At 42.4% G+C, this 9,629-nt stretch overlaps 1 long non-coding RNA gene across 1 annotated transcript; it reads left to right on the forward strand.

Moving 5' to 3' along the window:
• The first annotated feature begins 77 nt into the window (after positions 1 to 77).
• On the forward strand, positions 78 to 9,225 carry LOC115074723. Its single transcript, XR_003852325.1, has 2 exons — positions 78 to 6,764; positions 7,690 to 9,225. It is a non-coding gene; the product is annotated as an uncharacterized LOC115074723 (long non-coding RNA).
• The last annotated feature ends 404 nt before the right edge of the window (positions 9,226 to 9,629 follow it).

The raw sequence follows: 9,629 nt of genomic DNA on the forward strand, positions 1-9,629 counted from the left end.
CTCTATCATCCTGGAGGACCCGGAACTCAGAGACACGCGAGAAGACGGCTAGAGCGCTGCGAATCGTAGCGCGCGCGCGCAATGAATACGATAGAAAAGGTCACATTTAAGAATTTTTTTTTTAAATTATCTTTCTATTGAAAATGGCTTTCCTTGTTCGACCCCTGTCGGCCGGTGTTTGATGCGTGGCCCGTGTTGCTGTTTCCCCGGAATCACCTGAGATGTTTGAAGTTAAGGCAGTGCCAGCGATAGGTGGGAAATGGGGACAAAAATCAAATGACTGTTAAAAAGTCGGTGAAATCCCTGGGAAGGAATTCTTCACGAACTTTTTTCCCCCAATCCTCTTTTCTCCAGAAATATTCAAGCAGTGCCGGCCGGACGAGAATTGCTTGCAGACGGCGTCTCCCTCTCCTCCTACATCTTCCGGCCCGACATTCTCTCAGGGCTTGGAGGGAGGGGGGAAAGTAATCTCCTTCATTTCTCTTGTCCTCCATCTACTTCTTTCGCCCTCCAGGTAAAGTCCTGTGGCTGCCGTCCACTAGAATGACTGGACTTCAGTAATACAGCTTTCCAGAGCTAATACTCTTCCTCAGGTGAAAATAGAATGAGCAAAGAATAATAGGATCAGAAAATATTAGCCGAGCAGTTAGTTGGGTTACAATTAAAATATGAGAAGTCGTTGATTATAGGGGATTTTAATGCTCACGTAGAGAATGTGAGCTCCTTGCATGCCAAATAGCTGCTTTCTGTGACGGCTGCGTCTCGTTTGACACATTATGAATGAGGGCAAGTACATTGCATCGGTTGTACTGCTCAGACAGGTATCTTAATGTTTTAAAATTACAGACGGTTTTAAAATGGTGTGGTCGGATCACAGTTTAATTTTATTCCAGATTAGTGATTTAATGGAGAGATCATGTTGTCTTCAACCATCTTATAAGACAGTGTGTCCTGTTATAGAAAATGAGGTTTTTAAAAGCTATTGGCAATCTGTATATAAAAGTGAAGAGAAGAATGGAAATACTGAGTCTCAAGATGGAGATTGCCTTACTGAACAATTGTTTTATATAGTACACAGATAATAAAGAGGCCAAAGATACATGCAACACTGTTGTGTAGATCTACTGTAGTATTTTCAATTACATAGTCAGACAGGTACCATAAGTGGAATCATTTTAACTGAACATAAAATGGATCATCCACCTTTGGAAAGATGGACCACTTTTACACATGTGGCTCTAGTGGAGATACAGAAAATTGTGGGAAATCTTAGGCCAACTTAGATCCCTGTCCTTTTGTATATATAAAATGTTCGAGTGAGATAATTTATGAGAGATTCAATTGATTACTAAGTGGTAAATTGCCTGAAATATTGACAGTCTGTTATTAGACTTATACAAAAAAAACTGACATTCCCACCAGATATAGTGGAAAACTATCACCCCACTTCAAACCTTCCAACTTTAGGGAAGATAATAGAAAAAAGTGTACTTAGACAATTAAATGATTATCTAACTGAAAACAGGGTATTAGATGTAAACCAATATGGTTTTTGGAAGGCCCACAGTACAGAGCTGCTGCTGTTGTATTTATGTTACATTTTTTATATGATCCCATAAGACAAATTGATTGATAGATTACAGTATTTTGTTCTGAAGGTAAGTATTAGAATGGTTTAAATCTTTTATAACTGAAGAAGCCAATGGGTGAGAATCAGCCAAAATTGTTCAGATTGGGTAAAAACAAATAGTGGTGTCCCACAGGGCTCATGTCTATCACCCATTTTATTTAATATATATATATGTCCATTAGCAGAGTTATTTAGAACAAGGGGTCTTTTATATTTCTTTTATGCAGATAATATCCAGTTCCTCTTGCCATGTTCCGTAGAGGGTGGGTTTTCAAGAGTAACATTTGGTTACTCTTGAAATAACTGGTTGAGAGCAAATGGTTTGAGTTTAAATATTGCAAAATCAACTTATTTTGGATTTGGAAGCCGTCCTCATTGCCAGGGATTACTGATTTAGTATTTGAAGGGTTTACAATACCTATAGGATTTGAAGCAAGGAATCTAAGTGTACCTATAGATTCTAAGTTACCTGTGAAACCTCACATTAAGAAAGTAGTACAAGCTACTTTTTGCAGATTAAAAATGTTGCAACCACTTAAGGCCTTACTTCCAATGAGTTATTTTACAGTGACTGCTATTTGGTCAAATTGACTTTTGTAATAGTGTATGCATAGAGTTGCCAAAAACTTTTATGCAATTGATGCAATTATTAGTGAATGCGGTAGCAAGAATTCTAATGGGGTTGATAATTTATGCCCATATTACACCTATTTTACGAGAATTGCATTGGCTGCCAATTTCAATGCTTGTGTAATTTAAGATGACAGTCATTATTCTTAATGATAAGGAGACTTGCTCCCTAAAGTTTACATTGCAATTTTATAAATCTAGGCAGGCCCTTAGATCTGAGGGAGTATATCTATTAAGCCTTCCTTCAATAAAGAAATATAGATCAGGAACAGCTCAATCGAGAGCCTTTTCGTATGCAGGACCAGTGCTTTGGAACAGCCTCCCTGAAGAGTTGCGGGGAGAAATGGATATAAAAAGTTTTAGAAAAAAAAAAAGGCAGTTTATTTTAACAAGGCATTTAATTAAATTTGTTTTGTGTTTTTAATGTAGTATTATTATTGGAAATGGTTTGTTTAGTGTTGAATGAATTGTTTATTGATCTGCATATGAATGTTTATTTTTAAAATCTGCCCTATACATTGGATGTAGAAGTGGCAGAATATAAAATTGTTTTAAATAAATAAAATACATGTCAATCATAAAAGGCATTCCAATTAATAGGGGAAAGGGGGGTGGATTTTGATGGGTGATCAGAAGGTGAAAGACAATTTTATGGCTTATACTGTGATAAGAAACCTGGGTCTTTGAGTCCTTTCTTGTGAATTCCAAAGTCTCTGATCATTTAAACTTCAAAAGTTTTGGGTTCTTGGATTGTTTTAAATTTTCCTTTACTTATCTGGATCATAAGGTCATTTGATGCAGTGTCTGGTTCTGAAAAATGCACCCTCACAAGAGGTGATACCTTAGTCTTCTCTGTGGTGTTTGAACTTGTGTCTGTGTGAATTGACTCTTGCCATTATGATCTGATGTGTTTCACCAGTGTAGCATTTGTTTATGCCTGTCGGTCACAGACAGCTGTGACCGCAAGTACTCATCTCTTGCACCGCTCTCCTGCCCTCCCTGGGTCTGCTCGCAGCACGGGCCAGCCTACAGCGCCGCGTTCCTCAGGCGGCATGGACGTCACTGCTTCCTACTTCGATGTCGGGCCTTCCTAGGTGCGTGCGTCACCTCCTTTGAAGCCTCGTCGGGGGGAACCTCGGGGGCGTCCCTGGTTGATGATGTCATCAGACTCCTGTACTTAAGCTCCACCTTCGCCCCCAGCTAGCCGACATGGCAACAAGTTCCGTACGAGTCTACAACTCCTGCCCTTGTGTTCCTGATACGTCGCTACGTGCCTTGCTCCTGGACCCTGTCTGGCACCTGCTCCTCGGGGGTCAGTGTGCGCTCCTATGGGGACTTCCTCCCCTGGCCTACCCCACTCCTCGGGCTGGCTCTGTGCCTCTTGGGTCCTACTCTGCAACGACTCCTGCTGCTCGGGTCTCCCTTGGAACACTGCGGCAACCTGTGAGTTCCTCAGCTAGCCTTCCCTGCTCCTCGGGGTTGCGCCTGTGTTCTAGCAAGACTGTCTGCACTCACCCGCTACTCGGGCCGCGCTTTTTACTCAAGAGACTATCTAGAGCTTCCCCACTCCACGGGGCTGTGCTCCGGTTTATTCAACGACTGTCAGCTGTCCCGCTCCTTGGGGCTGCTTCTCTACTAGACTGCCGGCACTCCTCCACTCTCCGGGTTCCTGCCTACGTCAGCAGCTGAGATCAGGCCCGGGCTTCCCTGCCTCATAGGTTGGCCTGTACCTCCAAGTCTACGCCCACAACTCTGCAGCTCCGCCCCTCGGGGCTGACCTCCCGGAGAACCTTCTGCACGGCCAATCCTGTGCCTTCCGCTCCGCGGTCTGCCTGGCGCCTCTCTCTTCAGGGTCTCCAGGTACTACCTACTGTCTGTCGCCCTACGGGGGTTACCTCCTGGTCCCTGGGGAGCTCTCCACTACTGTGCCCAGAGCTCCCCGCTGTGCCTGTACCTCGCCTCCTGAGGGTGCGGACTTGTGGGGCTCCTCCTCACAGGTTGTTACAACTCACACCTCGGGCCAAGAGTCCACATACCCACAAACCATAACAATTTTCTGCATTGAATAATGTATACTATATTGGAGAAGGAATGTTTTTCCCATATAGTTGACTATGGGGGTCCTATGATATTGGCATAGCTTGCAACGTGTAACATTGCAGTCCAAAAGATAGGGACAAACACCTCAAAGTCCTGTGACTGAATTATTCAAATAAAAGGGCTTCAACTCCAAAATCATTTCCAAGAAAACTGTGTTTTAGAGATGTGAATCGGAACTGAAATCGGATCCGATTCTGGTTCCGATTCACATCTCTATAGATGTGAATCGGAACCAGAATCGGATCCGATTTCAGTTCCGATTCACATCTCTACTGTGTTTACTTAAAATGTCCAGGATAAAGCTAGTACAATACAAAGCAAGGAACACCACAGAGCGAGTACCTCCTTGTAGTTTCATACCACCCAGAGCTGGAACAACTAAGAAAAATCATAAGACCTATAGGCACTATTCTTGGAGGATGAATCACTGAAAGAAATATTTCTTGCTTTTCCAGTATTGGCCTTCAGGCAACCACCTAATATGAAGCAAAATTAGTTAAAAGAAAAAGAAAAGCAAGCTTCTTACAGAAACTCAGAAAACATATGGTGATACCATGAGGCTTGGTTGTGAGAAGTATTGTTAGTCCAATAAAAGCGTATCACCGCATACATTTTTTGTTTTTATTTGTTAACCTTTATTTCTGTTCTCCCTGCCCTCCCTCTCTCTCACTCCAAGGCATTCTGTCCTTTTCCTTCTCATGCCTCCCTCCAGGCTTTCTCTCCCCCTTCTTCCAGGCATTCTATCCCTCTCTCTCCTCCATTTTCTCCTCCTCCTCTCCCCTCCCTCCAGGCATTACATCTCTTCCTCTCTCTCCCTATCTTCATTCTCTCCCTCTTGCAGACATTCCATCGTCCTCTTTCTCCCTCTCTCCATCCATTCTTCTACCTTTCCTCCTTCCAGGAATTCTCTCCCCTTCTGTCTTCCCTTATCCCCAATCCTAACCTGTCAGATCTATGAATTTATTATTTCACAAACTTTAACAAAAATTGATCCAATCAAATGTAATTATGAGTGCCCAAGATGCCTTTGAATACTGGCACACAACTATCACAATGAGTAAATGAATTGGCTCCTTTGAAATCTATTACCGCAAAAAATAAGTAATAATGCACCTTGGTTTCCTAGTGAAATGAGAACATCTAAATCTCAGCTGTGCCGACTATAATGGTGCTGGAGAAAAGTTGGCAGGAATGAATCACTTCTTGAGTATAATCTCGCTTTAAAAAATTATAGGAAGAAGATTTTAACAGCTGTAAAAGCATTTTTTTAATAAATCCATTTGCGATCTCTTTTTAAAACTGTTTTGAAGCTGACAAATTGTCTTAACAGTACTCGAGGGAAGACTGATGGCTCAGCTAATCAGATCCACGCTGAGTCTTTTGCTGCTTTCTTCTCTAAGAAGATTACAGATTTATGCGCCACATTTACTTTTAGCTCCTCCAAAGAGAATGACCTTGACTGCTGTTAAAGTATCCTCTTGGAATCAATTTGGTTTCTCAACTTGAAATTTCCAAAATAGTGAAGACTATGAATTTCTTTGATTATAAATTGAAGGACACATGGACTGAATAGACAAAGTCTTTGCTGAATGAGATTTGTCCTCTTTTGGCCCATAAAACGAATACCTCTTTATCTGAAGACCACTAACCATCGGTTTTGAAAACGCAATCTGTTAGACCTCTGTTGAAGAAGTCCCAGCTTGATCAGTGTAAACCAGCAGATTATCATCCAGGGTTGTCTCTTTCTTTCCTGGCCAACGTAATCGAGGCTGCTGTTCTCAGACAGTTCCAAGACTTCTTAGGTATGAATGCTGTGCTTGACTCCTTTCCATTTGGCTTTTGTCCGAAGCACAGCACGGATCTTATAACGTTCTCTAGTCTCGATGTCATCCGGCAAGGCTTTGATGTGGGCGAAAGTGTTTTGTTAGTGCTGTTGAATGTATCTGCAACTTCTGATACTTTGGGTCATGAAATATTGTTAGTGCATCTTTCTGACATTGGACTTGATGGAGTTTATTCTTGGTTCCAATCATATCTTTTGCATCATGTCCAGCAGGTCTCTAGTTGGTATATGCTTAAAACTGGTCTGCAGCAGGGTTCCTCCCTCTCGACATTGCTGTTCCACATCTGAGTCTAATTTGCAAACTATTAGCAGGCTTAGGCCGGCATTATAGGTTGTATGTTGATGACAGTTGGTTTTTCCGGTTCCATCTGACAGTAAAAACATTTCTGGCCTGCTTACAATCTATTTTAGTGCTATTAAATCATGGCTAAATGCAGGTCATCTATTTTTCACAGTTTGTTTTCTTTTGAAGGCTTCATTATACCTATTTCATCTGCAGTCCGAAATCTGGGAATTGTATTTGATACAGAACTATCATTCAAGCCTCAAGTTAAATCTGTGGTATGTAGCTTATTTTACAAACTGCGCACACTTAGATGAAGTCCTATTTAGAGCCAGCAGATTTTTGAACTGTGTTACAAGCCCTAGTTATTTCAGTATGTACTATCAAGGCTTTGCGGGTGATTTCAGAATTCAGCGGTGCAAATCCTCACAGGTACAACTCGTTATGAGCATATCGCACCTATTTTATGTGCCCTACACTGGTCACCAGTAGAATGCAGGATTGTTTAAACTCTTATCCTTGCTCCATTAGAAGTAAAATTTAAGATCTGCGCATGGGTGCACATGTGCATGCTTTTGCCAGCGCTCACATACGGATGCGGCGATTTTATAACACGTGCATATAAAATCAGCCGTACGCGCATACGTGTGCGCACGATTTTATATTGATTCGTGCATCCGTGTGCATATGGCAACTCAAACGCGTAAGTGGGGGGGAGTTTAATAGCTATGCGTGACTACGCAATTACCTGTTTCCCTTGCCTGCTTCTTGGACAGCCTCTTCGAACGAACTCTCTGGATATTGACGCTGCATGATCTCTGCCTGCTCTGACCCCTTGTCTGAATACTGATGCTGTCTGATCTCTGCCTGTCCAGACCGCCTGCCTGACCTCTGCCTGCCTTAACTGTGGCCTGCTTATGGAATCAGCCTGCCTGCACTCCTTGTGACTGTCACCTAATTCCTGCTGGCCTCAGAATCCAAGGGCTCGACCTGCAGGGGAAGAGGCTGGTACAGGTGAAGCCCAGCTTCTGTCCAGTCCTAGCGAGTCCACCTAGCTGGTTCGCCGGCTGGGCAGCCACCAATCCCACCACGGCCAAAGTTCTGTGACATGTCGCTGTTGAAATACAGATTTCAGAGCCTGCTTGGGATGCAGCCAGTAGGTTAGAATTTCATTCTCCTTTCCTTTTTTTTTCCTCCCTACAGGCAGAGTGAACGAGAAACGGGTGAAGATGAAACTAGATCTTACTAAAAATACGCAGATATTATTTAGGACTTGGTTTTGGAAAAATGTTGTTTTCCCATAAATATATTCGGTTCTACAAGCCTTCCAAAGGTTTTGAGTTCATGAGAGAAACCGTGTGGAGAAATGACAGACATGTTGGATTCATATCGCAGGCAAATGCATGATGGGACATTACCATTCCTCAGCATCCCCCTCTCCTCCCTCCCTTTCATAAGAATCCCTGAGGCTGTTCTTTCTCTTACTGAAGAACTCGTGTAAAGCAGTTTGAAATCTGAATCCCCCACATCTCTTCATGCGACAGTCAATGGAAACTAGCAGAATTGCAGAGCCTTGAAAAAGTCTTAAGGAACACTTTGAAGACAACATTTATTTTGAAGTATGTAGAGTACTATTGACCTGTACTGGTAAATACAAGCCACCCCCATTTACTTAGGCACAGAGAGAAGAGCTATTTTAAACATAAATGTATATTTATCAATTGAACTGCAAGTTGTGGACATGTCTGGACATGTCAGTCTGGAAGCAGTTTTCATACTTAGGAAGTCATCGGTTTTCACCCAGAGACTCCAAGAATGTATATCAATTGCTGGTCTCTCGGAAAACAATAGAAAGTTCCAGGACTCTGTTTACCGCTCCAGCCCGTCCCCTTCAGGAAGCCTGCAGGTAACTGGAGGGAGGGACTCGAGAAGGGAACAGAGCAGGAGTAGGCAATTCTGGCCTTGACGTTCCACAAATAGGTCTCTTTTTTTAGGATATCCATAATGAATATGTATGAAGTATATTTGCAAGCAAATATATATATATAATGCATATTCATTGTGGTTATCCTGAAAATCAGACCGGTGTGGCACTCCAGGGCCTGATTTTCCTACCACAGCAATTATTTTCTACTCCATCCTCACCCCCTCCCCTTGCTCAGGAGACCTGGGAGGAACAGGAGGGGAAGATTGAACCTTGAGCATACACTGTAGGTAGCATGTGGAGAGAAACTGGAGAAAGGCTACCACACACACAGCTCAGTCTGCAGCTGTGTGTGATTCCAGGACTTGGGACTCAGCTGAGGGTAGAGTGAGGGTGAACAAGACAGGAAGCTGTGACTTATAGGGGGGCAAGAGCAAAGAAACTGCTGGGTCAGGGAGGGAGGAAAGGGAAGAAATTCTGGGGTCATCCCTGGGGGGGAGGGGGAAGTGATGGAGGTGAAGGAAGGAGGAGAGAGAGTGTGGCTTAATGGGGGTGGAAGAGAGAAAGCTGATATGCATTAGTCTTCCTCCCAACCCTAGCAATCTTAGGATGACCCCCAACTCAAAAGTTTGCAAGTAGGGCATTCCTCAACTCACATGGTTTTAACTGCAGATCATTTTAGACCAGTCCGGTCTTCACATTTTTCTTACAACACTTTATGCATGTCTGAAACAAGATCCTTTCTTCAGTTGCTTTAACTGGCTGACTGAATACAAAGAAAATGGAGACATTCAATAAACCATTGTTGTAAATCATTTACTTTCTGAGTTGTATTTAAAAACTTATTTTGTATTTAATGATTTATGGCTGCAATTAAGATTGTGTGTATTCTTTATGTACCTACTGATTTCAGAACACCCTTTGAGTATGGCTTTTCTACAAAAGGGAAGGCCCAACCAAAATTCATTTCAGTTGCCAATATTCAGAATGTTTGCATTTTATATTCCGGGGTTAAAAAACCATGAAGAAAGAAAAGAAAAAAATGAACATAATTTATCAGCATTTTCATCCTGCATTGGATTTATTAACTGTCCTCAATACTGGCAATTATCTTTCAATTATCTCAGGCATGGAGCAAAAATAAAGTCGCAATTTACAAATATGGAGCTGAGATACTTTGACAGAATGGGACATTATTACCAGAACTTTATCAATGCTG

Source organism: Rhinatrema bivittatum, chromosome 13, assembly GCF_901001135.1.
Source record: "Rhinatrema bivittatum chromosome 13, aRhiBiv1.1, whole genome shotgun sequence".
NCBI classification, from domain to species: domain Eukaryota; kingdom Metazoa; phylum Chordata; class Amphibia; order Gymnophiona; family Rhinatrematidae; genus Rhinatrema; species Rhinatrema bivittatum.